The sequence below is a fragment of the Oryzias latipes genome, chromosome 15 (assembly GCF_053564925.1).
Source record: "Oryzias latipes strain Hd-rR chromosome 15, Olatipes_Hd-rR_3.1".
NCBI classification, from domain to species: Eukaryota; Metazoa; Chordata; class Actinopteri; order Beloniformes; family Adrianichthyidae; genus Oryzias; species Oryzias latipes.
In genome coordinates, this window is record NC_136251.1 from 10,502,733 (window position 1) to 10,513,235 (window position 10,503).

Here is a 10,503-nt window from a genome sequence, read left to right on the forward strand (position 1 = left end):
TAAGCAATCAGGTACTCGGACTTTCGATGGCGCCGCTTTTAATTCACAGAAGTACCAACCATTTGCAAAATTGGTCATGAAAGTGAAATTAATAATTGCAACTTGTGCCCGGCTGGAATTATATGACTGTAGGGGTTCTGTTGTTTAGTCTATATGCTCCTTTTGGTCATGTTCTGAGTTGTCCTACGTCAGTTTCACCAGTTTCAGGTTAATCATGATCCACAGCTGTCTTCATTTCAGTTAATTGCCCTCAGCCTCTATAAGTATCTGACTTTCAGATCATCATCATGTCAGGTCATTTGTACTGTTGTCACCTTTTTGTCTATCCATGGGTTTTGTCTTGTTCAAGTTCATTTATTAAATGTGAACGTTTCTGCCACCAAGCCAGGTTTCTTGCATTTTGGGTCCTTCAACACCAATTCATGACAACGATACCAAGTCTTTCATTTAAAGGAATGGAGCTGTGAAAGAAAAAGCTCTTTAGATTTTTGACCTTTTGCATAACATTTGTGGGACAAGAATCAATGAAAAATCTGTTCTTCATCTTCATCTCTCTTTAGTTGTAGGGGTTTAAACAATTAACCACCTTAATTGATGAATCAATTTATATTCCTACGATCCAACCAGATCAATCTGTCTGAGACAAATTGTTAATCGGATTGACCTGTACCATTATAAAATCCCTTAAATTTTTGCTAAAGATGTCCTAGATCAATTTTTTGTCATGAGATCAGAGTGAATCAGATTGTTCAAAAATGAGCCTGTTTTGACTATGAATCGGACCGTCAACCACATTTTATGATACGATTTGAATCATTACCCACTTAAGTGGTGGGCATTAGTTACAGTGAATTACCGTCACTATGTATTCAAGCAATTTTAGTTTTTTTTTGTTTTTGTTGTTTGTTTGTTAAAAATCAAGCTGACCAATGTCTAGTGAAAATGTGTGAGACTGAACAATTCTGTCATGAGTTTGCTAATGATAAGTTCCAATACATGGAGCCTCAGCAGTGTTAAAAACCATCAATCATTTGAAGCCTGATGGCAGCTGCTAACTACAACAGGCAGGAATGACAATAATGCCTGAATGCTCTTGACTGACTGTAATGATGAGGTGAGCTGTGGATGTTAAAAGGATTCATTTATGTGGCGTATATGTGTGTGTTTGCTGTATTATTGCAGATTCACTCGACTTGTTGCTCCTCATTGGGCATGGCTTATGACAGCCACGTGACATGGTGTGTTCAAAGGCATAAGCTTGTAGAACTGGTCAATCATAAAACCAACGCTCAGGGCTAGTGTTGTTGTGTGTCCTGTGACAGTCTGAAGGAACACAGAGCTCCAAAGCACAACAAACATGCTGTTGCTGTATGAAAATACTTGGTTTTGATCAAAAGTTCTTACTAGTACAGTCTTTTTATTATTGTTAACGTCATCACACGCAACTATTTCAATTCTCTAAAGTTAAAAAGTTTTTGTCATACCAATATTCGATCACACTCGATCACAACATTACATCTCTGCGTTTCTGGAAATACTAATGACCTATTGGCTTGGTTGTGAGGAAATTTCTATAAGGCATCAGAGAGTATTGTGATTAAACATTATATAAGGCTGTTGATGTCATGGTGCCTCTGGCAGTATCTCCTCCCCCTCCCTTCTCTTCTCTGATGATTTGAAGCTGCTGTGGACACTCACCTCATCTGCTCACCACCTTCTTAAGGAGATCCAGCCCAGTATTCATTGCCAGTTCATTGCCCTTCACGGTGCTTAGTCTGGTCACCTAGTCTTGTCATGCCTGCTACGTTTTTTCGTGACTTACCTCGCCTTGTTGTCTCGCTCTCAGGTCCATCTCCACAAGTATCCACCTGGAACAATCCTCTCCAAGATCTACCGCTGCCTTACCTCGTTTCCTGCCATGCTCCGCTCCAGCCACGCCACAACTCTTGCCACAGCCACGAAGAGAACTCAACTACAGCAAGGTCACTGCCTTTTCTGATCACCAACCGAAAGGAAACGAACTCCAAAGACCACTGATTTTTCCAGCCGGAAAAATAAAAACTTTGATATTCTTTCTTCGTTTGAGTTTTCATCCGGGTTCCAGCATCTGGGTCTGCCCATCATACAAATCATGACAGTTGATTTAAGATTTATTATTCCAAGTAGAAGTCTATGGAAGGGTGCACAGTGAGAGAACACTGGTTTGAATCCCCAGCTAGGTTCTTTGCTCAGTTTGCACGCTCTCCTTGTGTATGTGTGGGTTTTCTCTGGGAACTCTGGCTTTCTCCTAAAGTCCAAAAACATGCTTCATGGGCTAATTGATGATTCTAAATTTTCCCTAGGTGGGAGTGTGCGGTTTAATGGCCCTGTGACAGACTGGAAACCTGTCCAGGATGTACCACTACCCGCATTCACCCAACAGTAACTAAGGCTACAACTGTGCCGTGACCCCAAAGGGGAAATAAGTAGGTTTAAAAGATGGATGGATGGATGGATGGATGTATGGATGGATCCAGACAGACAGACAAATGGATGGAAAGTTCATGAGACTGAAAGAAATCTCTTTAATGATCATCTGTCTATGTCACATAAATAGCTACATTTCGGAAAACAGATAAAGGAGTTTTAAAAAAGCTCAAAGAAACAATTATTATTTCTACAACTAAATAAGCAGATTAATCAAAACTCAATTCAACCTCTACATGTTTCATGCATTTCTATAACTTTATTCCAAAGTATCAAAAGCATGGTGTCATATAATTCCATATAATTCGGGCACAAACTGCAATTATTAATTTCTCCTTTAAGATCAAATTTCCAACTGTTGGTACTTCAATGAATTAAGGAAGATGCCATCCATACGTCACTACCAAATCCAATTCCATGATTGGTCAAAGTTCAACCTGGTATAACTTCCAGCACATGTCGATTGGCCAGCCACGCATTTTGTACATAGCCCCTGAAAACGTGTGCAGAGTTTTATTCAAAACTCATGCACATTTACATAGACTTAACATTTTCAATAGAAGTGGTCGATGGAATGCACATTGCTGAGGGAGGTGCGAAAGTAGCTGAAGACTATTACCGTTATGATTGGAGGCTGATTCAGAATTTAGAAAATAGTTTTTTTCTATATGTCCTACCAACAGGCAAAATATTTAAAATATTTCAAAATAGTATACATTGTTTCCCTGCTATGTTCCACTTTTTTATGATTTTATTTTTTTTAACAGTCCACTATGTTCTGAGTCCTGGTTGGCTGGAAAATTTGTCAATCAATCTCCTCTGTGTCACGTGTCTCCTAGACAGAATATGTTCAGTGACCAACCTACATAAATCTCTTAAATTAACTTGTTTTCCATGATAGATTGAAATTTGAGAGTTTTAGTAAGAGAGAAAACATGTCTGAAGAAAGTCTGAGAAAAGAGTATAAATGTGTTGTAAAGGGTTTTACAGAATTTAAACATCTTTAGGGTTTTCATCTATGGGGGGTTATTTTTAGAACGTAACCCCTGAAAAAGACGAGGGAACACTGTATCCTACATTTTTCTTTTTTTTATTAACTCATCAGTGTCAGTGTTACCAAGGTGTAACTTCATTTTTGCTACATATCAGAGCAAAAATCATTTCAGAATAAATTGTTCATTCATCATTCATTTTGTCCCAAACTGAACTATATCGCTCTATGAGAATGTAGCTTTGTGTACTTTGTCTCTATCAGTGTGATGGATGGAGGTGCTGTCCAGAGTGTACCTGACCTTTCGCCTAATGACAGCTGGGGTGGACTCCAGCCCTCCAGCAATCCTGAACACAATAAAGAAAATGGACAAATGCACACTTGTTACTGGCTTTCTACTGAGACTAAGGTTCGACTAACAGGTGGCCCTAAAAGACTTCAGCTTTCTCGTATTAAAACAAGAAATGAAATTCCTGTCACCTCAGACTATAAGTTTAGTTTAGACTTTTGGCTCACTTTATAGAGAAGTGAAACTGGAAAAAAATATGCAGATGTTGAAAACGCTATTTAAGGTTCTGTTCAAAATATTTCAGTGATTTAATTGATGTTTTGTGTGCAGGGACACTCAGAATAGAATACAAATCTGAACTTGCAAATGTTTTAATAAGAATGACCTTTTTAACAGAGTGCATCTTTCTAACTCACTCCCCATTTTTTATGTTTCTCCTGTGTGAGCCAGAAAAGGAAAGTGCCACCTCATCAGGTGCACCCTCCACCTGGAAGTCAAAAATAGTTTGAGAGGGAAGGACCATGTGTGTACAAGAGGAAGAATCACTGCAACTCCCTTTAAGGTTAGTACTTTTCAGGAGCTGGTTTGGCCTCATTTCTCCTGCGAACAGGATGGAGGACAGAACATACACTTACTGGCCACTTTATTAGGCACACATGTCCAACTGCTCATTGACGCAAATTTCTATTCAGCCAATCACATGGCAGCAACTCAATAAATTTAGGCATGTAGACATGGGCAAGGTGTTCTGCTGCAATTCAAACCAACCATCAGACTAGGGAAGAAAGGTGATTGAAGGGACTTGGAACGTGGTATGGTTGTTGGTGCTAGAAGGGCTGGTCTGAGTATTTCTGAAACTGCTGATCTACCGGGATTTTCACCCACAACCATCTCTGGGGTATACAGAGAATGTTGTGAAAAAGAGAAAATATCCAATGAGCTGCAGTTCTGTGGGTGGAAATGCCTAGTTGATGCCAAAAGTCAGAAGAGAATGGTCAGACTAGTTCCAGCTGATAGAAAGGCAACAGTAGCCCATCTAATCACTCATCACTAATCACTGGTTACAATCGAGGTCTGCAGAAGAACATCTCTGAATGCACAACACGTCCATCCTTGAGGCAGATGGGCTACTGCAGCAGAAGAAAACCACACCGGGTGCCACTCCTGTCAACTAAGAACAGGTAACTGAGGCTATAATTCACACAGGCTCACCAAAACTGGACAATAAAAGATTGGGAAATACATTGTCTGGTCTGATGAGTCTCCATTTCTGCTATGACATTTGGATAGTAGGGTCAGGATTTGCCGTCAATAAAATGAAAGCATGGATCCATCCTGCCTTGTATCAACGGTTCAGGCTGGTGGTGGTGGTATAATGGTAGGGGAATTGGATCCCTCAGTATCAATTGAGCATGGTTCCAATGCCACAGCCTACCTGAATGGTGTTGCTGACCATGTCCATCCTTTTCTGACTACAGCGTATCCATCTTCTGATGGCTACTTCCAGCAGGTTAAGTCGCCATGTGAGAAGGCTGAAAACATCTCAGACTGGTTTCTTGAAAATGACAATGAGTTCACTGGTCTTAAACAGCCTCCGCAGTCACCAGATGTCAACCCAAAAGATCACCTTTCTGATGTAGTGGAACGGGAGATTGGCATGTTTCCAATACTTTGATGAATCTATGCTACCAAGGCTTAAGGCAGTCCTGAAGGAAAAATAAAGTTGCCTGTTATTGCCATCGTTTGTACAAGTTGCGACAGCTTTTTGAGCCGTTCTTTTTATAAAAGTCCAATAAGTGGAGATGAGTCTAGTTTTGCTGCATTACTTAACAACAGATTCCCTGTGCAGCTAAATCTAAGCAATTTAGATCAACTGTGTCCGTGTGAGATCACACGTTTCTGTGCAATCACATGAGATTCAGCAGACATCAAACCTGGGACCTAAAAGTGTCTGTGTGTGCGTGTGGGGGGGGGGCGCTGGGCTTTGGGCAATAGTGAGTCCCCCTGGCTCTCAACTAGACACAACATACCAAACACACCTCCTTTGCCTCACTGCGCACACACACACGCAATCACATTTAGCCTTCCCCCTGCAGCCAGCAACAAAGGTGTTTAGTCATCTGAAACCTCAGCCTTGAACCCACAGGTTGAACTTTGACCTTTCACACACTCACTTATGAACATGCCACAGGAAAAAGGGTGGAAGAGATTAAAAGGCAGAATGGGAGTGAATGTGTTGGAACAAGCTTATGGACTCGGAGAACAGACACTGAAGTTTATGCTCACAAACTCTAGACATAACAACCTAACGCACATCCACGTGTGTCAGTATCTCTTCCCAGTACATCTTGAGTTCACACAGTGTCCCATATCTGTCTCACACACACACACACACACACACACACACACTCCAGGTATTCTGACAAAGCTAAGCCAGCCCACTCATCGGTGCAGCTGCAATTAACCTCCTCAACCCTTGTATGTGCTGGAGATTGTGTGTCCTGAACTTGGTTACACAAGAACGGCATGTTTCTTCAGACGCTTTCACACATGTATCGATAATCTGTGTCTCATTTGGACATCCTTTTATACAACCCGGGCCCCTGGGATTTTCCACTGGTCTGGCCTGGCTGAGAGGCCTCTTTTTCTAGGGGTCAGAGATCAGAGAGAGGCCCTCCATGACCCTGGAGCATCAACTGCTGGTGCTGTAGTCGTCCATACACTGGGAGGTCAGAGCACATGTTGTACAGTTACTGAATGCAGCTTTTCCTTCTTCTAGTCATTGAAAAATCTGCTTTTTTTCCGCAGCTTTGTGCTGATTTAGTTTTCTCTTTACCATGTAGAATCTCACAACTTGAAGAAAGAGCTACCCTTGAAGTGCAAGTCACAAAGACATCACAGTCATACAGTTGCCCTGTCATTGTAGTGGCTAAATTAAAAAAAAAAAAAAAAAAAAAACTACAACTTCTTGAAAAATGTATTTACTCTCATTTAGGACACTGTGTGAGGAATATGGATAGGAAATAGGGATTATGTCCATTTACCACACTTTCTCATGCTCCTCCCCCACCCCCCATTAATTCTTTCATTCATTTTGACAATGAATTTGAACTGCAGACTAGAGTTCCAGAGAAAAGAGTGAAAAGAACAGACAAGAAGGGAGGGAAGCCAACTCTCTGACCTCACAACCCCTCCTGGGAGCAGGCAGGCATACCTACCCCTCCTTTCTCCTTTGGCCTCCTCAACCCCTTGACATTCCCAACATTTGCAGTTTTAAAGCATGCATAGCAGAGCTGGCATTTGAGACGAGAGGAAAGCAAACCCGTGGACACCAAACAACACCTCTCCCGGCCTGGTCTGTTTGATCTGTCGTTTCTACACCTGACATTCCAATTCTGATGGACTATCAACAGACTTTGACCTCTTGTGCCTTCTGTGTATCTTTATGAGGGAGCGTGTGAGTGCTTGTGGAGGGTGGTTCTTAGATACCCACAAGTCAGAAAAATCCAGCCAGTTGGTTTTATTCATGGGAGCAACAACTTTACAACTGGTGACTGCAATTATTCCTTAATGTTAAGTGACCCATTAGCTTTTTAAAAAAACATTAAAGGTAATGAAGCAACCTCACTTTTTTAAAGAAATCGTACAACCATCACTTTTATTTTAAAAATCTATTAACTGTAAAGTTCAACAGGTCATTTTTTTAAATAAATGTGTTACAAAAACTCATGTTTGTGGTAGTTTTTTTTTTCCTTGTTGTTGTTCAAATGGAGTGAAAAGGGACTAATTGAACGAAATATGTTCACAAGTCCTGTTTTGTAAATCAGTGAAGTAAAAAGAAAAACAATCTTATAGTTAATATGAATATGTTATCGTCACAAAGTGCCAATAACCGACTTTTAAGCAACTTTCGGGGACATAATATCAATCAGTTTATACTTCTGTTTTTCTAATGCAAAAGCATTGTAAAGAGAACTTGTATTTTTTGGTCCTAACAGCAATGTCCTCAAGAAAAAAAGAAGAAGAAAAGAATAAACAAATGAACTCTCTGCACAAGCCTGGGACCTGAAGTCTAAAGTTTTAGGTCATTGAGGTCGAGTCTCATGTCAAGTCTCTGCAGGTGGGTCTTCTGCCTTTTTCATAACTGCCCTTACAGGTGGATACTGGATGTCTGTGGGAGAAGAATGGGCATGCAGGTAGCCCGCATGAAATGTTAAAAAATTAAAGACAGAAAGAAACTGGAAAATTAGGTACTTTGGGATATTGCTGATTGAATGATGACATAAAGTAATACTGGATATCATCCTCCAATCAGTAACGTCTCATCACACCTACCTTTTCCGGTTTCTTATTGTGTGTCATTTTTAACATTTGATTTCTGGAAAATAAGCTACTATTGTTTTACGTAATGTCTTTTATAAATTTCATTTCATGTTTTTGGAATTCTGTTTTGGTTGTTTGGATTTCTGGCTGCCGGAGCCTATCCCCGCCACTTGTGGGCGAAGGCAGGGGACATCCTGGACAGATCGCCAGTCTGACGCAGGGCCACAATCACACACCCATGCACACTTACATTCACACCTATGGACAATTTAGAGGAAGCGATTAACCTATGAAGCATGTTTTTGGGAGTTACCGGAGAGAACCCATGCATGCACAGCAAGTACATGCAAACTCCACAGAGAAAGGTCCCCCATTGGTGTTCTGAGCCAACATACTTTCTCCTTTTTTTTCATTGTGATACTTTACGTTTTATTAAAAAAAAATGTACAAAAAAAAGTGTGTAAGAATGCACCTGAATGAAATCACTTTTTTGACATAACATCTCCAGCAAAGGATCACCAGAGAGTCTGTTTTAGTGTGCTTTTCTGATACTTTATGCTGTATTTCAAAAATGTCCTCTCAGATTGCCCAGGAATATAAGAAAATAAATCTCTAACCAACAATATTTTAGAACAGTAACCTGTTTGCGCATTTATCTCAGTAAATGCTTTCAAATGACCTTCAGATAGGCGGATCGATGTTACCTGAAGCTGCCATTTGTTTTTGACTGAAAAGGTGAAACGAACTGTATGGTTTTTTATAAGACCATTCGAGTTCCTCCTTTCATAATGGGAAATTTCTCCTTGATCTAGCTTAATCTAACACCAAATAAAAGGCTGTCTGAATATTTCCATCCGCTTTGTAGACTTTTCACCTTTTATGTTTCAGCAATGTTACACAAAACTGAGACCAATTCAAACTCATTAAATGGGTTCAGCTACATGAAGAGATAATAGGGCAAAGAACAACTTTGTTTTATGTAAAATGTTCTTAGTATTATATCATGAACTCCCACATAGGCGTGTTAAAAGGGCTTTGATCATTATTCCTTTACCACCTTTGACTGCAGTTTTTTAAATTCTCTTTTTAACATGGGGAACTGGCCTTGTGGTCATTATACGTGATAAGTAATTCTTACTGAACGTCCATTACAGTAGAAGTCATTTAGTTTGCTGTCAGTTCATAAAGATCGCAGCGGTCAGAGAGTATTAACCCACAGGGTATGTATAGATGCCGCCGCTCAGTTGTTTGGCAGACCGAGGCTGGCCTTGACCAAATGCACTTTTGCGGCACAGCAGACTATGTACGCAGATAGCAAAGTACATTCAAATGGAAGACAGACAAAACACATACTTGCACAGTCGTACATTCTTGCCCTTTATCTGGATTCCATTGGAATTGTGTTGCGCCAAGGCCATACTAGGACAAAAGAGGTGTAAAAACATGCTTTCTAAATTCTTTGGAGAATATTTTATTTTCAAAATCCTCCAGGCCAAAGACAAATCCATGAGACTCTTTGGGGCTGTTTGGGTCACGGCCATATAGATTGTTTTTGTGTAACGACAAATGTATTATGTTCCCAAAGACTTACAGTGAGGAAGAACATGCCAGCAAGCTTTATTGGCCCACAGCTCAATGAATTTGTCACAAAAAGAAAAAGCATAGAGCAAACTGGGAAGATAAAGTTTTATATAACCTTTAACTGACAGCAAGCTTTGACAGCCAAACACTTTTCTCATAATTAACAATGGCAAAATAACTGTCTGTTGAAGACATTTCTTTTCCTTCCTGTCCATCTTGGCAATGTCCATTCAAGCATGGAAAAGCAATTTGATAGTGAATTAATGTATCGTGGCCAAGCTAGCTTTAACTTTCTCCAGCAAACTTGTCCATTTGTTACTTATGTACAGCAAAGTGAAAATATCTTTTTATGCAGTACTACTAAATATTTTTCTGCAGTCCTCATTAAAATCGCCTTTCAGCCATTGCTGTTTGGGCCAACCCCAGACCTTGAGGTCCGCCATTTGTTCCTTGTTTTCCAGAGACGTGGCAAAAAGAAGTTTTTGGCAGTCACTGATTCTGCAAGTTGTCCCTCTTTGAAAGATGAGAAAGGTCTGTAATAATCATCATAGATAGACTTTAACTGCAAGATAGAATGTTACAAAGAATCCAGATAATTTCAATGTATCATTTTTAAATAATTTATTTGTAAAATGGTGCAGTAAATAAAAACGTGTTCATTAATAAAAGTCCTTCTTAATATTTTTAATGTAACTCTGGTTGCCATTGTCAGACATCAATTGTTTCTTGTCGTTCTTCACCTGGTTTGCACTGTTGCTGATATTTTGGTCCATTCCACCATGCAGATCTTCTCAAAAGTTGTGATGCTTTGGCGCTATTGCTGGGAAACAAGGATGTTCAACTCCCTTCACAA

At 40.0% G+C, this 10,503-nt stretch overlaps 1 long non-coding RNA gene across 1 annotated transcript in view; it reads left to right on the forward strand.

Moving 5' to 3' along the window:
• LOC144984110 (uncharacterized) overlaps positions 1–4,985 on the forward strand; it is a 37,637-nt gene extending 32,652 nt beyond the window's left edge. The window contains exon 2 of the long non-coding RNA XR_013647771.1: positions 1,847–4,985. This is a non-coding gene — a long non-coding RNA (uncharacterized LOC144984110). The remainder of the gene's footprint in view (positions 1–1,846) is intronic.
• The last annotated feature ends 5,518 nt before the right edge of the window (positions 4,986–10,503 follow it).